The sequence below is a fragment of the Polypterus senegalus genome, chromosome 8 (genome assembly GCF_016835505.1).
Source record: "Polypterus senegalus isolate Bchr_013 chromosome 8, ASM1683550v1, whole genome shotgun sequence".
NCBI lineage: Eukaryota > Metazoa > Chordata > Cladistia > Polypteriformes > Polypteridae > Polypterus > Polypterus senegalus.
The window spans coordinates 168600406-168617431 of NC_053161.1; the positions used below are offsets into that span (position 1 = coordinate 168600406).

A 17026-nucleotide genomic window follows, 5' to 3' on the forward strand; every position below is an offset into this window, starting at 1 on the left:
GAATGCGGCGTCTATCTATATATGCCTATCCAGGGGTCCTCAATCCCAGTCCTGGAGAGCAGCAGTGGCTGCAGGTTTTTGTTCTGACCTGGTTGCTTAATTAGAAAGCAATTCTTGCCAATAGCACTAACAAGCTATGAAATTAAATTAACTATGCTATGTCAGGTCATTCTCATATCCTAGATTTTCTTTCCCTTTCTAATAGTGCAAATGATTTGAAGGCTAAAATGGACGAGTAATTCTCAGTCCTTCACTTTTTTCTCTTCATTTTTCTTCCAAGTATTTAATTAAACCTAATAGTGCAGATAAATACACACAGGTGTAAATGTAAATAAGCTAAATGGAGAAATGCTGCTCTCTCTTGTCATTTGCATGTTATTGATAATAAGGAGCAATTAAAATAGCTGTTTAAGACAAAATAAAGCAATAAGGGCTCAAAATCACTAAAGTGAAGCAGAAGTGTTACTTTAGCAATAAGTGCGTTTTATTAAGCCAATGGGTTGGAGCAAAAACCTGCAGCCACTGCGGCTCTCCAGGACCGTGATTGAGGACCCCTGGATACTGTAGTCTGCAGCTTCTCTCTGTTGGATGGAGGAGGGCCACTGCTATATTTTGTCAGCCAAAGAATATCGGCGAACGCACTGGCCAATGGGGCTTCTGACTGCGGAAATGGCAATGACGTCACGGCACTAGCGCGCATCGATATCACGTGATGAGCACATCATAGAAACAAGCCTCGCAGCAGCGCTTCCATTATCAGCGCTTAGAAAGTTCGACACGTCAGTATCAAGCCTCCCAACATCATTTAACGTGTCTGCGTCATTGCAACGCGGGATAGACGAGCAAGAAGTTTTCCTAATTAACGGAAAATATTTAATGTAAGCTAAAAAAAAATATATAGTCTTTTAAGTTTGTTGATATGTATGAGTACAGTCACTCCAGAGTGTAAAATAGAATTTAGGTGTCTGTCATTGCAGTAGCTCCATGTTATTACTGTGGCAGAAAAAGTACAAACTGAAGAAGTGTGGATTAAGAACCAACAGGCTCTTATGTGTTGCTAAATTACTCTGACACTTTAACGCTAATGTAACTAGTAGTGCAAAGTTTCTTTATGCTTATCGATAAGTAATTTATTACGGGCAACACGCTGTGACTTTCAGCGCGTATTTTTAGTGATTACTTTTTAAGTATGCGTTGGATGGAAGTGGATCACTGGCTTCGCAATGGGGGTGTCGTACTTGGCAGTGCGAAAGCTCGTTGAAGGGGCTTTTTTTTAACGTGTTGGAAGTGTGGAGTGTGCGATGTGAGAAGAGCCGATACGAAGTACTAAAGCGCATCCTGCCGACCTTGGATTATGTGACGAATTTAAGATTTGAAACGGTGGGCTCACCACCTATGGGAGGGGCCAAGGAGGTTGGGTGCAATGTGAGTTGGGTGGTGGCCGAAGGCGGGGACCTTGGCGGTCTGATCCTCGGCTACAGAAACTGGCTCTTGGGACGTGGAATGTCACCTCTCTGAAGGGGAAGGAGCCTGAGCTAGTGCTTGAGGTGAGAGGTTCGGCTAGATATAGTCGGACTCACCTCGACACACAGCTTGGACTCTGGAACCAATCTCCTTGAGAGGGGCTGGACTCTCTACCACTCTGGAGTTGCCCCCGGTGAGAGGCGCCGAGCAGGTGTGGGCATACTTATTGCCCCCGACTTGGAGCCTGTGCATTGGGGTTTACCCGGTGGGCGAGAGGGTGGCCTCCCTCCGCCGGGTGGGGAAGGGTCCTGACTGTTGTTTGTGCGTATCGCGCGAACAGCAGTTTGGAGTATCCACCCTTTTGGAGTCTCTGGAGGGTTGCTAGAGGGCATACCTTCTGGGGATTCCCTCGCTTTGCTGGGAGACTTCAATGCTCACGTGGGCAATGACAGTGAGACCTGGAAGGGCGTGATTGGGAGGAATGGCCCCGATCTGAACCCGGCGGTGTTTTGTTATTGGACTTCTGTGCTCGCCACGGATTGTCCATACGAACACCATGTTCAAGCATAAGGGTGTTCATATGTGCACTTGGCACCAGGACACCCTAGGCCTCAGGTCGATGATCGACTTTGTGGTCGTGTCGCCGGACTTGCGGCCATATGTCTTGGACACTCGGGTGAAGAGAGGGGCGGAGCTGTCAACTGATCACCACCTGGTGGTGAGTTGGCTTCGATGGTGGGGAAGATGCCGGTCAGACCTGGTAGGCCCAAGCGTGTTGTGAGGGTCTGCTGGGAAGCTGGCAGAGTCCCCTGTCAGAAGTAGCTTCAACTCCCACCTCCGGCAGAACTTCAACCACGCCCCGAGGGAGGTGGGGACATTGAGTCGAATGGGCCATGTTCCGTGCCTCTATTGTTGAGGCGGCTGACGGAGCTGTGGCCGCAAGGTGGTGGTGCCTGTCGTGGCGGCAATCCCGAACCCGTTGGTGGACACCGGCGTGAGGGATGCCGTCAAGCTGAAGAAGGAGTCCTATAGGACTTTTTGTCCTGTGGGTCTCTGGAGGCAGCTGATAGGTACCGGCAGGCCAAGCGGAACGGCCGGTTGTTGCTGAGGCAAAACTTCGGGCATGGGAGGAGTTTGAGAGGCCATGGAGAACGACTTTGGACGGCTTCGAGGAGATTCTGGTCCACCGTCCGGCGTCTCAGGAGGGAAGCAGTGCAGTGTCAACACCGTATATAGTGGGGATGGTGCGCTGCTGACCTCGGACGTTGTGGGTCGGTGGGAGGAGTACTTCAAGACCTCCTCAATCCCACTAACATGCCTTCCAATGAGGAAGCAGAGCCTGGGGACTCTGAGGTGGGCTCTCCCATCTCTGGGACTGAAGTCACCGAGGTGGTCAAAAACTCCTTGGTGGCAGGGCCCGGGGTGGATGAGATACCGGAGTTCCTTAAGGCTCTGGATGTTGTAGGACTGTCTTGGTTGACACGTCTCTGCAACATCGCATGGACATCGGGACAGTGCCTCTGGATTGGCAGACCGGGGTGGTGGTCCCCTCTTTAAAAGGGGACGGAGGGTGTGTTCCAACTATAGAGGGATCACACTCCTCAGCCTCCCTGGAAAAGTCTATTCGGGGTTCTGGAGAGGAGGGTCCGTGGATAGTGAACCTCGGATTCAGGAGGAACAGTGTGGTTTTAGTCCTGGTCGCGGAACAGTGGACCAGCTCTTCACCCTTAGCAGAGTCCTGGAGGGTGCATGGGAGTTTGCCCGACCGGTCTACATGTGTTTTGTGGACTTGGAAAAGGCATTGACCGTGTCCCTCGGGAATCCTGTGGGGGTGCTCGAGTATGGGGTACGGACCCCTGATAAGAGCTGTTCGGTCTCTGTACAACCGGTGTCAGAGCTTGGTCCGCATTGCGGCAGTAAGTCGAGCCCGTTTCCAGTGAGAGTTGGACTCCGCCAGGGCTGCCCTTTGTCACCGATTCTGTTCATAACTTTTATGGACAGAATTTCTAGGCGCAACCAGGGTGTTGAAGGGGTCGGTTTGGTGGACTCAGGATTGGGTCACTGCTTTTGCAGATGATGTTGTCCTGTTTGCTTCATCAGGCCGTGATCTTCAGCTCTCTCTGGATCGGTTCGCAGCTGAGTGTGAAGCGGCTGGGATGAGAATCAGCACCTCCAAATCCGAGCATGGTCCTCAGCCGAAAAGGGTGGAGTGCCCTCTCAGGGTTGGGGAGAGATCCTGCCCCAAGTGGAAGAGTTCAAGTATTTCGGGGTCTTGTTCACGAGTGAGGGAAGAATGGAGCGTGAGATCGACAGGCGGATCGGTGCAGCATCCGCAGTGATGCGGGCTCTGCATCGGTCTGTCGTGGTGAAAGAGGAGCTGAGCCGTAAGGCAAAGCTCTCAATTTACCAGTCGATCTACCTTCCTACCCTCACCTATGGTCATGAGCTATGGGTAGTGACCGAAAGAACGAGATCGCGAATACAAGCGCTGAAATGAGTTTCCTCTGCAGGGTGTCTGGGCTTTCCCTTAAAGATAGGGTGAGAAGCTCAGTCATCCGGGAGGGGCTCAGAGTAGAGCCGCTGCTCCTCCGCATTGAGAGGAGTCAGATGAGGTGGCTCGGGCATCTGATCAGGATGCCTCCTGGACGCCTCCCTGGTGAGGTGTTCCGGGCACGTCCAACCGGGAGGAGGCCCCGGGGAAGACCCAGAACACGCTGGAGGGACTATGTCTCCCGGCTGGCCTGGGAACGCCTTTGGGATTCTCCCGGAAGAGCTGGAAGTGGTGGCCGGGAGAGGGAAGTCTGGGCCTCTCTGCTTAAGCTGCTGCCCCCGCGACCCGACCTCGGATAAGCGGAAGAGAATGGATGGATGGATGGATGAAACGGGGGTTTGGCTGTTACATAAGTAATGCTGTTTTAAGGTATGGCCTGAATGCTGTAGTGAATTTATTTCAATAGTTTTTGCATTTTAGTAAGGTACAGTTGAAAACATTGCAAAAAAAATGTTTTAAAAATAAAAAAGCGTCGGCTTTTATTCACTGAAGTGGTAACCAGCTGCCAGTGTTTCAGTGAAAGTTTGATAATGTCATTAAATTTAATGCATTTCAAAGTAACAGTACATTTCAAAACCAAAGTCTGTTTAATTTTCCATATTGTTAATGTCATAACAATAGTCCCTTAAAGGTACCCACAAAAATAACTGTTTTCAGGCTGTTCTGCAAATTGTGTGCAGATATTTTGAGTTCCAGAACACAATGATTTAAACATTATAGACTGAAGCACGGTTAGTTTTCAAGAGTGAGCTCACGGCTATGAATGATAAATGCATGTGCACATTTCAGACACTAAATCAAGAGTTCCCAAACTTTTTTCGGCCGCAGACCCCTTTACCAAAAACTTTTAAAACCGCCGACCCCCTAGTCGTTTACTTTACTTACTCAAATTGTACAGTACTCGATATTAAATATTTCACTAGATATCAAACTTTTCATTTTAATCACTTGTAATTAATGATTGAAAAAGATAAAAGGACTACAGAATATGGCATTATTTTCTGCAACATTTAATATCGAAACCTGCACTAACGAAAATTAAAGCAAATACGAGCAGAATTTTTTTTTTACATTTTTGACTTTTATGAAATAAATATGTAAATTCAGAACAAGTATAAATAGACCAAGCTGTACTGTCTGCATTTCTTTTTTGGTTCAGTCATATTATCTGAATAAATAAACTTTTATTAACAATTTCGACAACCCCTGTGATAAAAAAAATAAAGTGTGTACTTACTTGAAACAGATTTTTCTTCAAACTCGAATAAACTGTGTCCTCTGATTTTCTTTTTCGTAGCACTGCTCCTCAATAAATAATTGTATTCAAAGTTCAAATCACAAATAAGTACATGTCACATCATTTCTAGTGTTTTATGAAAGCATGACCGTACAAGACTGAGAGATTCTGCTAATATCGAATATCCGTCGTCTCGTCCCACTGCGAGCAACTGCGGACATGCAACGGTTTTTCATGTCCGCACTTGCTTTGTTACGTTCGATAAGACAATGCACAGACATGTTTGTGCCACATGTATTTTCATGCATTCTTACTTGTCACTCTTTTTTAATGACACATTTTACCTTTTCGTTCGCAAGTTTGGTATGTGATGAAGTGTTTTTTTAAATTATTTTACTTCTTAATTATAGGTACCTATTGGAATCATAGATATTCTGAAGTAACAAACAAATAGCACTAGTAAGTATTTTACTAGTATTTTTGCTGTCGTCGACCCCCAAATCTTTTTATTGAAACTGTCGACCCCTAGAAAGTTCAGATCGACCTAGGGGGTCGATATCGACCAATTTGGGAACTCGTGATTTATATTGTCTGTATGGAATGATTTATAAAGTTACTCAACTACTGTAAAAAGTCTGCATTCCAAACAAAAGAAAAAAAAATGAATCTATTTCTATTCCTTTGTTAATGCCTTTCAACTTTTAATCAATTTTAATTTATTTAACTTTCATTAGTATTTAAGGCCAAATGGTTATGTTTTTTCTTTTTAATCCTGAGTACGTACTAACTACATGAATAAATAATTCCGACTGTTTAAGACCTGGAATTAGTTATATCAATGTTTATATTAAACATTTAGGAAAAACATTTAGTGAAAATTCATTACGTCACTTATCTTATTTACACAACGTGATCGCACGAATACTCCTGTCAATCCACTAGAATAATCCGCATACACCTCTAATAACTCGATGGGAAAATGACGTCCTGTTTAAGTGAAGTAATGAAATTATCTCTGCTCAAAAATGAATTCATGTCATCGTAAAACAGCTTGCCGGTTGAGTTGCACTGCTGTTTTAACGGATGAACGTAAACACGCAGAACTCGGTTTGTTACAATCTTCTTTCTGATCTTAGTAAAATGAGGAGGTTGTGTGCTATCTGGAATTTATTTGGCGGATATTTGGAACACAAAGCCTCTACCGCCGTACTGCTTTCGCGAGTGTATCATTGACCAGACTGCGTGTCAATGCCGGGGGTTTAAACTCGTAAATTAAAAAAGAAACCCCGAGCCTGATGCGCTTGTTCTGTATGAAATCGCCCGCTCGTCGAAGTCAAACAATTCGGCAGTCGAATAGATGATAAAGAATAAAGATTAACAAGGGACATAAACAATAATATAACGAGAGAAGGTGAAATAAACAAGTGAGCCACAGACAGAAGCCAAGTCAGGCGGCACACGAGGAGAGTCTTTGGTAAAGACTGACCTTTTGTTCAAGGCGCGTGTAGTTGCACTGTCAGACGCCGAAGATAAAATCCGCCCCAGAACACGGCCAACTTACTTTCTGTCTCTATGTGATATGCTTTACAATCGGCTCACTCCGCCGGAAGAAGATCCCCGTCTTGTTAGCGCTCAAGTTTACTACTTGTATACCTCCGTTTATTTGTCGCCATTTGATGACGTCACATCGACGCCAGCCCTGCTGCTGATATGTACGTACGTTCGCTCTGTTTGGTTTACCAGAACCTCGTGAAGGTCGGCTTTAGACGGCAGGAGGTGTCGGATTGCAGGCTTATGTGAGAGGTGACCCGTTAGGACAAAGGAGGGCGACACTTTCAAATTTAGTGATTCGGTGCTTCCCAGACTCGGCCCCGGGGACGCCGTGATGTTGCAGGTTTTTACTCCAGACAAGCTCTTTTAAATTGACCCCAAACCTAATTCATCAAGCTGTAACTTCCCAGTTTGTATGTTTTCGTCAATGTACAAAATAACATAAGTGAGTTTGATATGTTTTTATTAGAATGTGCCAAGTAATTTCTATGTGTTAACATGTGGATAACTGAGTATTTTTAAGATCATCAACATCATCATGAAATTCATTCTGCGTTTCTAGATTTTCTGGTTATTTAATCCAAAGGTCTGAAAAATTAAAACTCAAAACTCTTTTAATTGTAAATAGTTTGCATTCATGATTACATAATTACAATAGTGTAGATATGATAGTTAAGAATAATGGTAAATAACTAAAGTTTTAAGTTGTCAAATGCACAGTGTTTTCATATGCTTTATGCTGGAATTGTGTCATAGTTACAACAGTCAAATAATGTACATATTACAGCAAAACATGAAGTTTTAAAGTATATTTTTATGACTGTCTTACTGTAAAATATGCACACTGTACTTTTAAGCAGATTACATCGTTAATGTACTTTAAATGCAATTTCATGTACACTTTTGTACTGTCTATTTTTACAGAAAACTGTATTACCATATTTTTTACAGTGAAATTCTGGCAACCACAGCTACCGGTTTTTTACTGTAAATTTAACTGGATATTTTTTTACAGTATAGTGACTAGCAATATCTTTATAAATGTCTCATAGTTGGTGAGGTAGACCGAATAGCACAAGGTTTGTAATCTAAACAGTGTGTACTACAAATCTAGTGCAGTGCAGGTGTGGATGCTTGGGTGGGGGGTTCTACTTTCTCTTGAGAAAGCCATAATTCTTAGCTCTCTGATTTAACTTCTGCAGGAAGCTCCTCAATCATTTCTGGAAAATTACCAACCCGCTGTCTTATTTGTAATACTTCCTCAGCAAGTAGCTTCCTTAATCTAAAAATGAATTGCTTGGCTGTAGACTTGGATAGTAAACTCTGTTAGCACTTGTCAGCACTGCTAATGGAGTCAACTCAGTCAAATGTTTTTACTTTCTTTATGGTCCTGTGGCATGTTTCTGCAGTGCAAATGTGGCACTACATATACTGCCGAATGGTCATACCTGCAATTCATAATAATAATAATGCATTTTATTCATATAGTGCCTTTCCCGTGCTCAAGGTGCTTTTTAAACAGCAGGGTATATGTAACATTGAATACAAAAGTTTTTTCTATAGAACAATAAACAGATACAGGAAATACAAAACATAAAATAGAATAAAAGAAAAAAAAAAACAGAGTAAAATTCTGAGTTCAATATTAAAAGAAATGCCTGAACCTAATAACATCATTTGTGATATAACAAACAAACACACACACAAAGTATCCTGAGAATCTGGACAGAGAGGTAAACTTACAGAAGGGGCAGAATGTCAGGTTCAGGTAGACGTCTTCCTGAACAGAGGAGTCTGAAGTTGTTTTTTAAAAGAATGAATGGAGTCCGCTGATCTAATTAATTTCAGGACGTCTTTCCAAAGTCTGGGTGCTATACAGCTGAAGGCCCTGCTGTCACCCATAGAGTGCAAGTTAGTGTCGAGCTCAAGATGGCCAGAATCAGAGGAGCTTAGTGGGCAAACAGGAGCAGAGAGAGAAGGTCACTGATGTAGTCTGGTGTGAGGCCATTTAAAGCTTTGTAGGTTATTAATAGAATTTTATATTTAATCCTGTAAGACACAGGGTGCCAGTGGAGGCGAAGCAGGATGGCTATGATGTGCTCGCTGTTGCTGGTCTGCGTTAGGACTCTTACAGCAGATCGTTGAATCACCTAGAGCTGTGATATCAGATTAGAAGGGACACCTGCCAGCAGGAAGTTACAATAATCAATGCGGGATGTGATAAAAGCATGGACAAGTTTCTCAAAATTAGAAAAGGAGAGGGAATGAGTGAACACAGGATATGTTACAGAGGTGAAAGTAATAAAATTTCCTGATGTGGTTTATGTGGGTCGAATAAGAAAGGGAGGAATTGAAAATGACACCAAGATTACTTGCGTTAGAAGGTCTGATGAAATTATCATCAAGAGTGACTGAGAAGGAGCTAATTTTCTTGGGTTGTGTTTTAGTGCTGAATTGCAGGAGTTCAGTTTTGTTACAATTTAGTTTAAAAGATTTCTTCTGTTATCCAGATTTTAATTTCACTGAGATGTTGTGAGCTGAAAAAGCCCTGATGAAGTTTTGCATTTAACATTGAGATAAAGTTGAGTATCTTCTACATAAAAATGATAACCCAGTCCATAGCTACGAATGATATAGCCAAGGGGAAGCAAACATAGACGGAAGAACAGAAGGCCGAGGACAAAGCACGGAGGAACTCCTTGTGTAACTGGCGCTGAGCTGGATCTGCTGTTGCCAAGACTAACAAACTCTTACCTACCAGTCAGATAGGACTTGACCCACTGGAGGGCAGTGCCAAAGTACACAGCATGTTCTCCATTTTGGAAAGTGGACTGTCAAGTTTGACATGAGGTCTAACAGAATTTACATGCTAGTTTGTCCAGAGTCTGCTGCCATAAGAAAATCATTGGTTATCTGAAGCAGAGCAATTCCTTTGGTGGTTTGTCATCCATTTATATTTTGTGACAGAAAGGCACTATATAGGCACCGGACCCCACAAAGACAGAAACGGAGACACACATAAAAATAAACACTATTTTTCTTCAGCTGGGTGCCACATCTTCCCCGTGTCCCTCAGTCCTAACACAGTCCCACAAAGCACACATGTCCAATTACAAAGCAAATACAGTCTTCACCACCACTCCTCCCAGTAAGCGTTGTCCTCCTCCTCCCGACTCTCACTCTTGGATGGTAGCTGCTGGCACCCTTATAGACCACCCAGAAGTGCTTCAGGTGATTGATGACCTAGATCCGGCTGCACTTTCGGGTGTGGCTGCATCACCGCCACATGGGCAGAGGAAGCCGTGCAGCTCCCCCTGGCGGTGGCCACAGAGCCCAACAGGGCTGAGCTCCGAATTCCCATGTCTGTGGCCCCGATGCAACCCAGGGTGGCTGCCACCAAGCGTTCTGGGGGAAGTAGTATGCCAAGTGTCGAAGGGGCATCCCGGGCTGGGCCCTGGCCGTCCGCTACAATTTCTACAAACAAATCTGAGCAGGGCTCAGTTCTCAATCAAAAGGCAAACTTGATGGATCTTTACTTAAATATCCCCACAGATGGCCACTGAATGTTCATGAAACCTGAGATGCACTCCAAACAAAGATAAGAGTAGAGTGGGCCCTGACAATAAATGATTATTTAGCACCAATCCTTCATGCTGAAATGAACAATGAAAGACAGGCTTATATTTGTTATGCTGGTGCACAATATAGTGAGGCAAATACCAAAACTCTTCAGTGGCTCTCATTTCTGCTTGAGTTCAAACTCTTACATGCCCAGAAACTACCAGGTTTGACTCATTTGTATGCACTTGAAAATTTAAGAAGTTCAAGTAACATTTGATACTTACATTGGTATGCAGGGATTTGGAACCCCTTTACTTAAAATGTCTGTTATTGTGAACAGTTAAGTGAGAAGATAAACTGATCACCAAAAGGAATCAAGTTAAAGATGACACATTTCTTTATTATTTTAAGCAAGATTACATTTTATTTCCATCATTCAAAGGTACAGAATAACAGACAAATGAAAAGGGCCTGAAGCAAATGTTTGGGCACCGGACATGGTCAGTACGTAAGAACCCCTTTGTCAAGTATCACAGCTTGTAATTGCTTTTTGTGGACAGCTAAGAGTCTTTCAGTTCTTACTTGGGGTATTTTCACCCATTTGTTCTTGTAAATGGCTTCTAATTCTGCCAGATTCTTGGGCAATCTTGCATGCACTGCTCTTTTGTGATCTCCCGACAGATTTTTAATGATGTTTAGGTTGAGGGACTGTGAGGGCCGTGGCAAAACCGTCAGCTTGCACCTCTTGAGGTATTCTATTGTAGACTTGGAGGTTTGTTTCAGATCATTATCTTGTTATAAGACTCATCCTCTTTTTAAATTCAACTTATTTAAAGACTAGTAAAATACCCGCACTTCGCAGCAGAGAAATAGTGTGTTAAAGAAGTTACGAAAAAGAAAAGGAAACATTTTAAAAATAACATGACACGATTGCCAATGTAATTGTCATAGGCTTATTTTAGTATTGAGATTGAATCTGATGATTGTGAAAAGTTTAATTTATGATTGTAACTGTTGTATATGAGAAATACACATTTTTAGGATGTAAGGATTTCTTTGTAAATGACGTTTGTAGTTTTGACCTTGGGCTGTAAAATGACCAAGCTGTCTGCTGAGCTTACTGTTGAACATGCAAGGTATAGTCGGACATGTGAGAAGCCATCTCGTGTCAAGTCAATGCAGACCTTTTTTTAGAGTCTGGCCCTGTGACTTATTGTCATAGCGAAGCAGACCCTTACTGGAAATTGGAGGCGTTTGAATTGGAATGGGAGGGCAGAGGGTATGAGAGGGATGCGAGGAATAAATCCAGTCTCCCCTGAGCCAGTTCTGGTGAAGACAGTTGCCTCAATGAGGTTCTTGTGTAAAGATTTGATCTGAAGCCTGGTGCCATTACAAAGTTTTGGTGGTTGTAAGTTTTGTAGTAACATAATTGGTGCGCCAACCTTCAAAAGTAGAGTATGCGGAGGCATGCCTGGAGGTTTAAGAGTGTGAAGAAACTAAATGAAAAGGCAGGAGTCACCAGCAGGAAGACGTGAAGCAAGGTGGACAAGAACAGGCTTGAAGCAGTGGAGTAAAGAAGAGAGCAGTGAACACGATGAATTGCTGAGGAAAGTAAGGAAGTGAGTGAGGAGGCACATGAGCACGGGATGTCGTTAATGTATATAGACAGGGAGCCAACCACGTGGTAGGTGCGCGGACAGCGGCCGTGCGGAAAAAGGAAGGGGGACCAGGGGCAGCCCTTGTGCGTCTCTGCTGTGATTTAAATCCTCTGTTAATGGAAATAAGAAGAGGTCAGTTCCCAAAAGTTCCTTAAAGCATAATGGTGAGAACCGCCAAAAAGACAATGTTATTTTCGAAAGCTCTTTACTGGGTACGGTGCGAGATGAAACATACTTAACATTTGTAAGTACAGTGTAAAGGATGAGCATGGGAAATTTGGGCTTCCTACGTATATTGGAAGTTGCGGAAATAGTGAGGAGGGGTTTCTCTTATCTATATATACAGTTTAGGGGGTACACCTGTTCCTCCCCCCCTCTTTGGTGTTGCAATAGGATATGAAAATTACATACATTTTGCAAGTACTCTGCAAGGAATGAGCATACGAAATTTCAGCTTCCCACCTATATGGAAAGTGGGAGAATTAGTGATGAGTCAGTGAGGGCTTTGTCTTTTATATGTATAGATGTTGTGATGTTTGCTTCCAGAATTTGCTGGTATTTATATGAATCCATTCTTCCCTCTACCAATGACATGTTCCCTGTGTCACTGGCTGCAACACAAGGCAGAGCCTTATTGATCCACCACCATGTTTAATAGTTGGAGACGTGTTGTTTCAATAGAATTCGGGCCTCTTTTTTCTCCAAACATACCGTTGCACATTGTGGCTAAATTGTTCTATTTTGACTTCATCAATCCACAGGACGTATTTTCCAAAATGCATCAGGCTTGTTTAGATGTTAATTTGCAAGCTGTAGATGCTCAAGTTTGGGGCTAGGATGCATTAAAGGTTTTCTTCCGCCAACTCTACCATGAAGGTTACATTTGTTGAGGTGTCGCTGCACAGTAGAACAGGGCACCACCACTCCAGAGTCTACTTCATTTTCCTGAAGGACTTTTGCAGTCAAACAGGGGTTTCTATTTGCCTTTCTACCAATTCAATGAAAAGTTTTCTTGGTCTTCCAGTCCTCAACTTGACCGTCTCTACTTGACCTCCTCTGTTCTTGTCAACTGCCACTTCTTAATAACATTACAGACTAAGAAAACAGCTAACTGAAAACACTTTGCTATCTTTTGTCGCTTTGTGAACATCAAATCTTTTATTTTTCAGAGTGTTAGGCAGCTGCTTAGAGGAGCCCATGGCTGCTTATTGTTGGGACAAAGTTTGAGGAGTCTGAGAATGTATAGAACTTTGTAGTCTGCATTACTGTGAACAAGCCATAATCCTAACAAGCTAATGAAGATCTGAGACCTCAAATATATTGGGGTGCTACTTTTTCTTTCGCTGTACAGTTGAACAAAACAAAAACAACAAACTAATCTTGAATTTAATAGCACTGAAAAGAAATTTCATCTTTAATTGTATGCCTTTTGGTGATCAGTTCATCTTCTACTCACTGATATATTCACATTAACGGACATTTTAAGCGAGGGGTCCCAGACTTTTGCATGCCACTGTATTCTGTTCAGTAAGGTGTTCATGCTTTTAATAAGACTTTCAAGTGCCATTGTAAGAAGGACAGAGTCACTTTCCTTACCAATTTCAAAGTAAGGCAGGGTTGGCTTGTGAATGTCATGTGATGTGCAGCTTAACACCAGCATATTTGCTGCAGGAAAACACACAGCTTACACACTGTCTGGTGCTGGGTGCACTGAAAGACTAAACAGTGAAGATACTGCAGATCTGCCAGATGATAAGGTCTTTTACTGTCTGCAGCAGGTCTGTTTAGTTGGACATCTGGGGTGTGAGCTGCCTCATCAGGGTGTGCATTCGGGTTCAGAACAGATATTGCTCCGGTCACTTGCTGCCACTGCACCCTGTCACCTATGTGCATACATAGTAGCTCAAATCCTTACTGTCCCTTGATGCAGTATATGGTGTGTTCTGAATAAACTTGGTCATAGTGGCAGTGGGAATCTGTATTGTGCCTTCACCTTGCAGTTTTGCACCCACTTCCTTAGAGAGAGAATATTAGGAGGTGCCACCTCTGGACTGGTAATTATTCCATCTCTATTACAATGTTTAGGATATGGTGGATAACCTACTGTAACAGAGCTGACAAGTTGCATCAGCCAGGGATGAGTCACCTAGGCATGAGCTGGCGTTACATCATCAGTGGCAGGGGCACTGATATAAATATGCAAAGAGGGAGACCGCCATGTCTGCAGCTCCACCTTATCCATCTGCTAAGGTCAATTAGCCTGGGTGTGTGGACACCAGCAGAGCACCACTCTCGTGGAGCTGGGGGAAAGTGTGTCAGACTGAGTTGCCACCAACCCCAAGTGAACTGTGAGAAGTAGGGCCGGTGATAAAAATGTGCAGCAAGATGACATAGCAGATTGTAGAGGCGTTGTGAAGCAGCAGTGGAGGGAGACTTTCAAAGCTGAGATGAAGACCTGGGGCTTCATGTATAAAAATGTTGTGTACACCCATTTCCACGATCATGTCGAGATGTATAAAAACTAATCTTGGTGTAACGCTATGCACATTTTCAAGGCAGCCTCACACCACGTGTATGAACGTTTCTGCTTAGTTTTGTAAACGGCAACCAGCGTTAAAGTGGTGCCACTGTTTCTGTGTGGTTTCCCTTTCTTTTTGTTAGATTTGCATCCTTAACGTGGGCTTTATTAAATACACTGAGATTAATTGCATATTGTTTATAAATTTAAAGCACTTGACTGTAATCGTTATGTAATAATTTGTGGAAAAACCAGGGAAAGAACAATAAAGGTTTGCAGGGGATCCACCATGTATAATCGCAGCACAACTGAAAATTGCTGAAAACTGAGTTGTTGTGACCCTGTAGTTAGGGTATAGCAGGTTGGATAATGGATGGATGGATAACAGACTGAGGCACAACATTCACAAATTAGGAAAGTGAGGGAGTTTGAGCTTTATAGGTGTAGGACCAGAAAGGGTGGGCTCTCAGGAGGAAATAAGGTCTGTAGGGAAGGCATGATGGAAGAACAGAAATGGGTGAAGTCTTAGCTGGGCTTTCCTTCTGGTGGTCTGTGGGAGAAGGTGAAAAAGCATTAGTACTGTTCATCAACCCTTGACTCTGCAGTTTTTTTCCCCCAGTTAAGTCCTTAAACTGCCTCCCATGCTCGTGTGTGACACAATATAATGGTGCACAGAACGGCCAAACTATTCTAACTACCATGGGTGCTAACGTTGTTAGAAGACACTGCAAATGGAAAAATTAGAAGAGTGTGTGTATTTACAGATCATACTGATTTCTTGTCCCTTGATGCTCACTGGCTTCTAAGTTGATTTTGATTTCCAAGAGCTATCCTCTTGGCACTGTGTTCTGAACTGGCGCTTTTATAAAGTCTGACTTTAAGGAATTGTACTCTACCTACTCCTTTGCAGGTTCTGTTCACTCTTGTTTTTTTTAGCCATAGGAAATTTTCATTGTGAAATGCCTGACCAATCGAGTATTTCACAATCATCCCGAAGTCACGGCATGTCAGCTGTATGGGATGGTATTATCCCCTTGTCATCCAGACATATAAGATTTCTTTACACTGTGGTTGAACAGGCAAACATTAAAAGTGCATTTCACAGCAATGTCTGGTTTTCCAAATGTAATTGGAGTGGTGAACTGCACCCACATTGCTATAACGGGGCATTTGGAGAATGAATTTGCTTATGTAAATAGAAAACATTTCCACTCTATTAATCTGCAAATTATTTGTGAAGTGAAAATGAGTCTCATTAATGTTGTGGCGAGGTGGTCTGGCACAACTTATGGTTCATCCATTCTGAGAAATAGTAGTGTGGGAAACAAACTTGAAAATGGTGTTGTGTGTGATGACTGGTGTCTCAATAAGACAAGATATTTAATATTACACCCTTGGTCAAAATTCTAAGTTATCTGTATGATGCAGCTATATAACACTGCTACATAGGTTGACGGTGAGAACCCGCTGAAGATGAGGCTTCTCAACTTGGTCACCAACCCACTCTGACTGAACAAGAGTGACATTATAATGATCTCCACTCTCAGGCTTGAGCAGTGGTAGAACATACTATGGAGAAGCTTAAAGGCCATTGGCGTAGCCTGGATAAGACTGGTGGAGCACTGCTCTATTGGTCTCAAAGTCCATCACATTGTACAAGCATGTAGCGTGCTGCATAATGTAGCACACGATTGCGGCTTGACGTTACCTGAAGAGATGCAGTATGATGAACCTGACCCTGTCCCAACAAATGATCAGCCAAATTGGACAGCATTACAACCTCATTTGAATGTAATTGACAGAACGTAAAAACAGGTAATCAGATGCTACATTTACTTTTTAACCAAGTCATTTCGGTTGTGGTCAATATCACACAGTATCTTTCAGTATCCACTACTGCATTTTGTGACTCCAGAGCAGCGTCCGTCAGCACAAGGCCAGATGGTCGCCTAGGGGTTTTCGAGGCAAGGTTGTGTGTGCAGTCAGCGCCTGAAGATGTGCTGGGCACAGCAGCACCATCAGCACCTGGAGTCACATCCCTGAAACAAGGCTCACCTTTTGTAATATTGTCTGATGTAGAATAAACAGAAATACAGCATCTGCTGCCTGCTTGTTTGTCTTATTAAACATGCAAATTATTTAAGATGAGTAGGCATAATGATAAGTGAAAAAAAGTAATTAAAACTCTCCTTCAGCCACGCTTTCTGGTAAAATACCGGTTATAAGTGTCTCGCCAATAACTGCAGGACCTTGCTGCTCAAACAGTGTGAATCCCAGAATTCTGCTACCTCCTCCAGTGGTGTCGACACTCAAGACAGTGGGCAGCGATTCACCTTTTCATATTGACTTTGAAGTCTGACCACTTCTTTTTTTTTTTATTTTTTTTATTTAGGGCACTGTGAGACTTTCTGAAATCTCACGTTTTGAGTGCCTCCACTCTGCTGTGCCACTCCATCAATTTCATTATGTTGCTTATAGCACTGTTT

General features: G+C 43.1%; 2 protein-coding genes across 5 annotated transcripts in view; one reads left to right on the plus strand and one right to left on the minus strand.

Moving 5' to 3' along the window:
* The window catches only part of LOC120534483 (zinc finger protein 239-like), a 37419-nt gene extending 30504 nt beyond the window's left edge, over positions 1–6915 (minus strand). For 2 of the 4 annotated variants that reach the window (XM_039762075.1, XM_039762078.1), the window contains exon 1: positions 6814–6915. The gene's annotated coding sequence lies outside the window, so the exon portion shown is untranslated. Of the gene's footprint in view, positions 1–5252; positions 5293–6738; positions 6794–6813 lie in introns of those variants that run through there. The other 2 variants (XM_039762077.1, XM_039762076.1) reach the window with 2 other exon arrangements.
* The window catches only part of LOC120534479 (zinc finger protein 585A-like), a 349597-nt gene that overhangs the window by 228227 nt on the left and 104344 nt on the right, over positions 1–17026 (plus strand). The gene's annotated exons all lie outside the window — the stretch shown is intronic.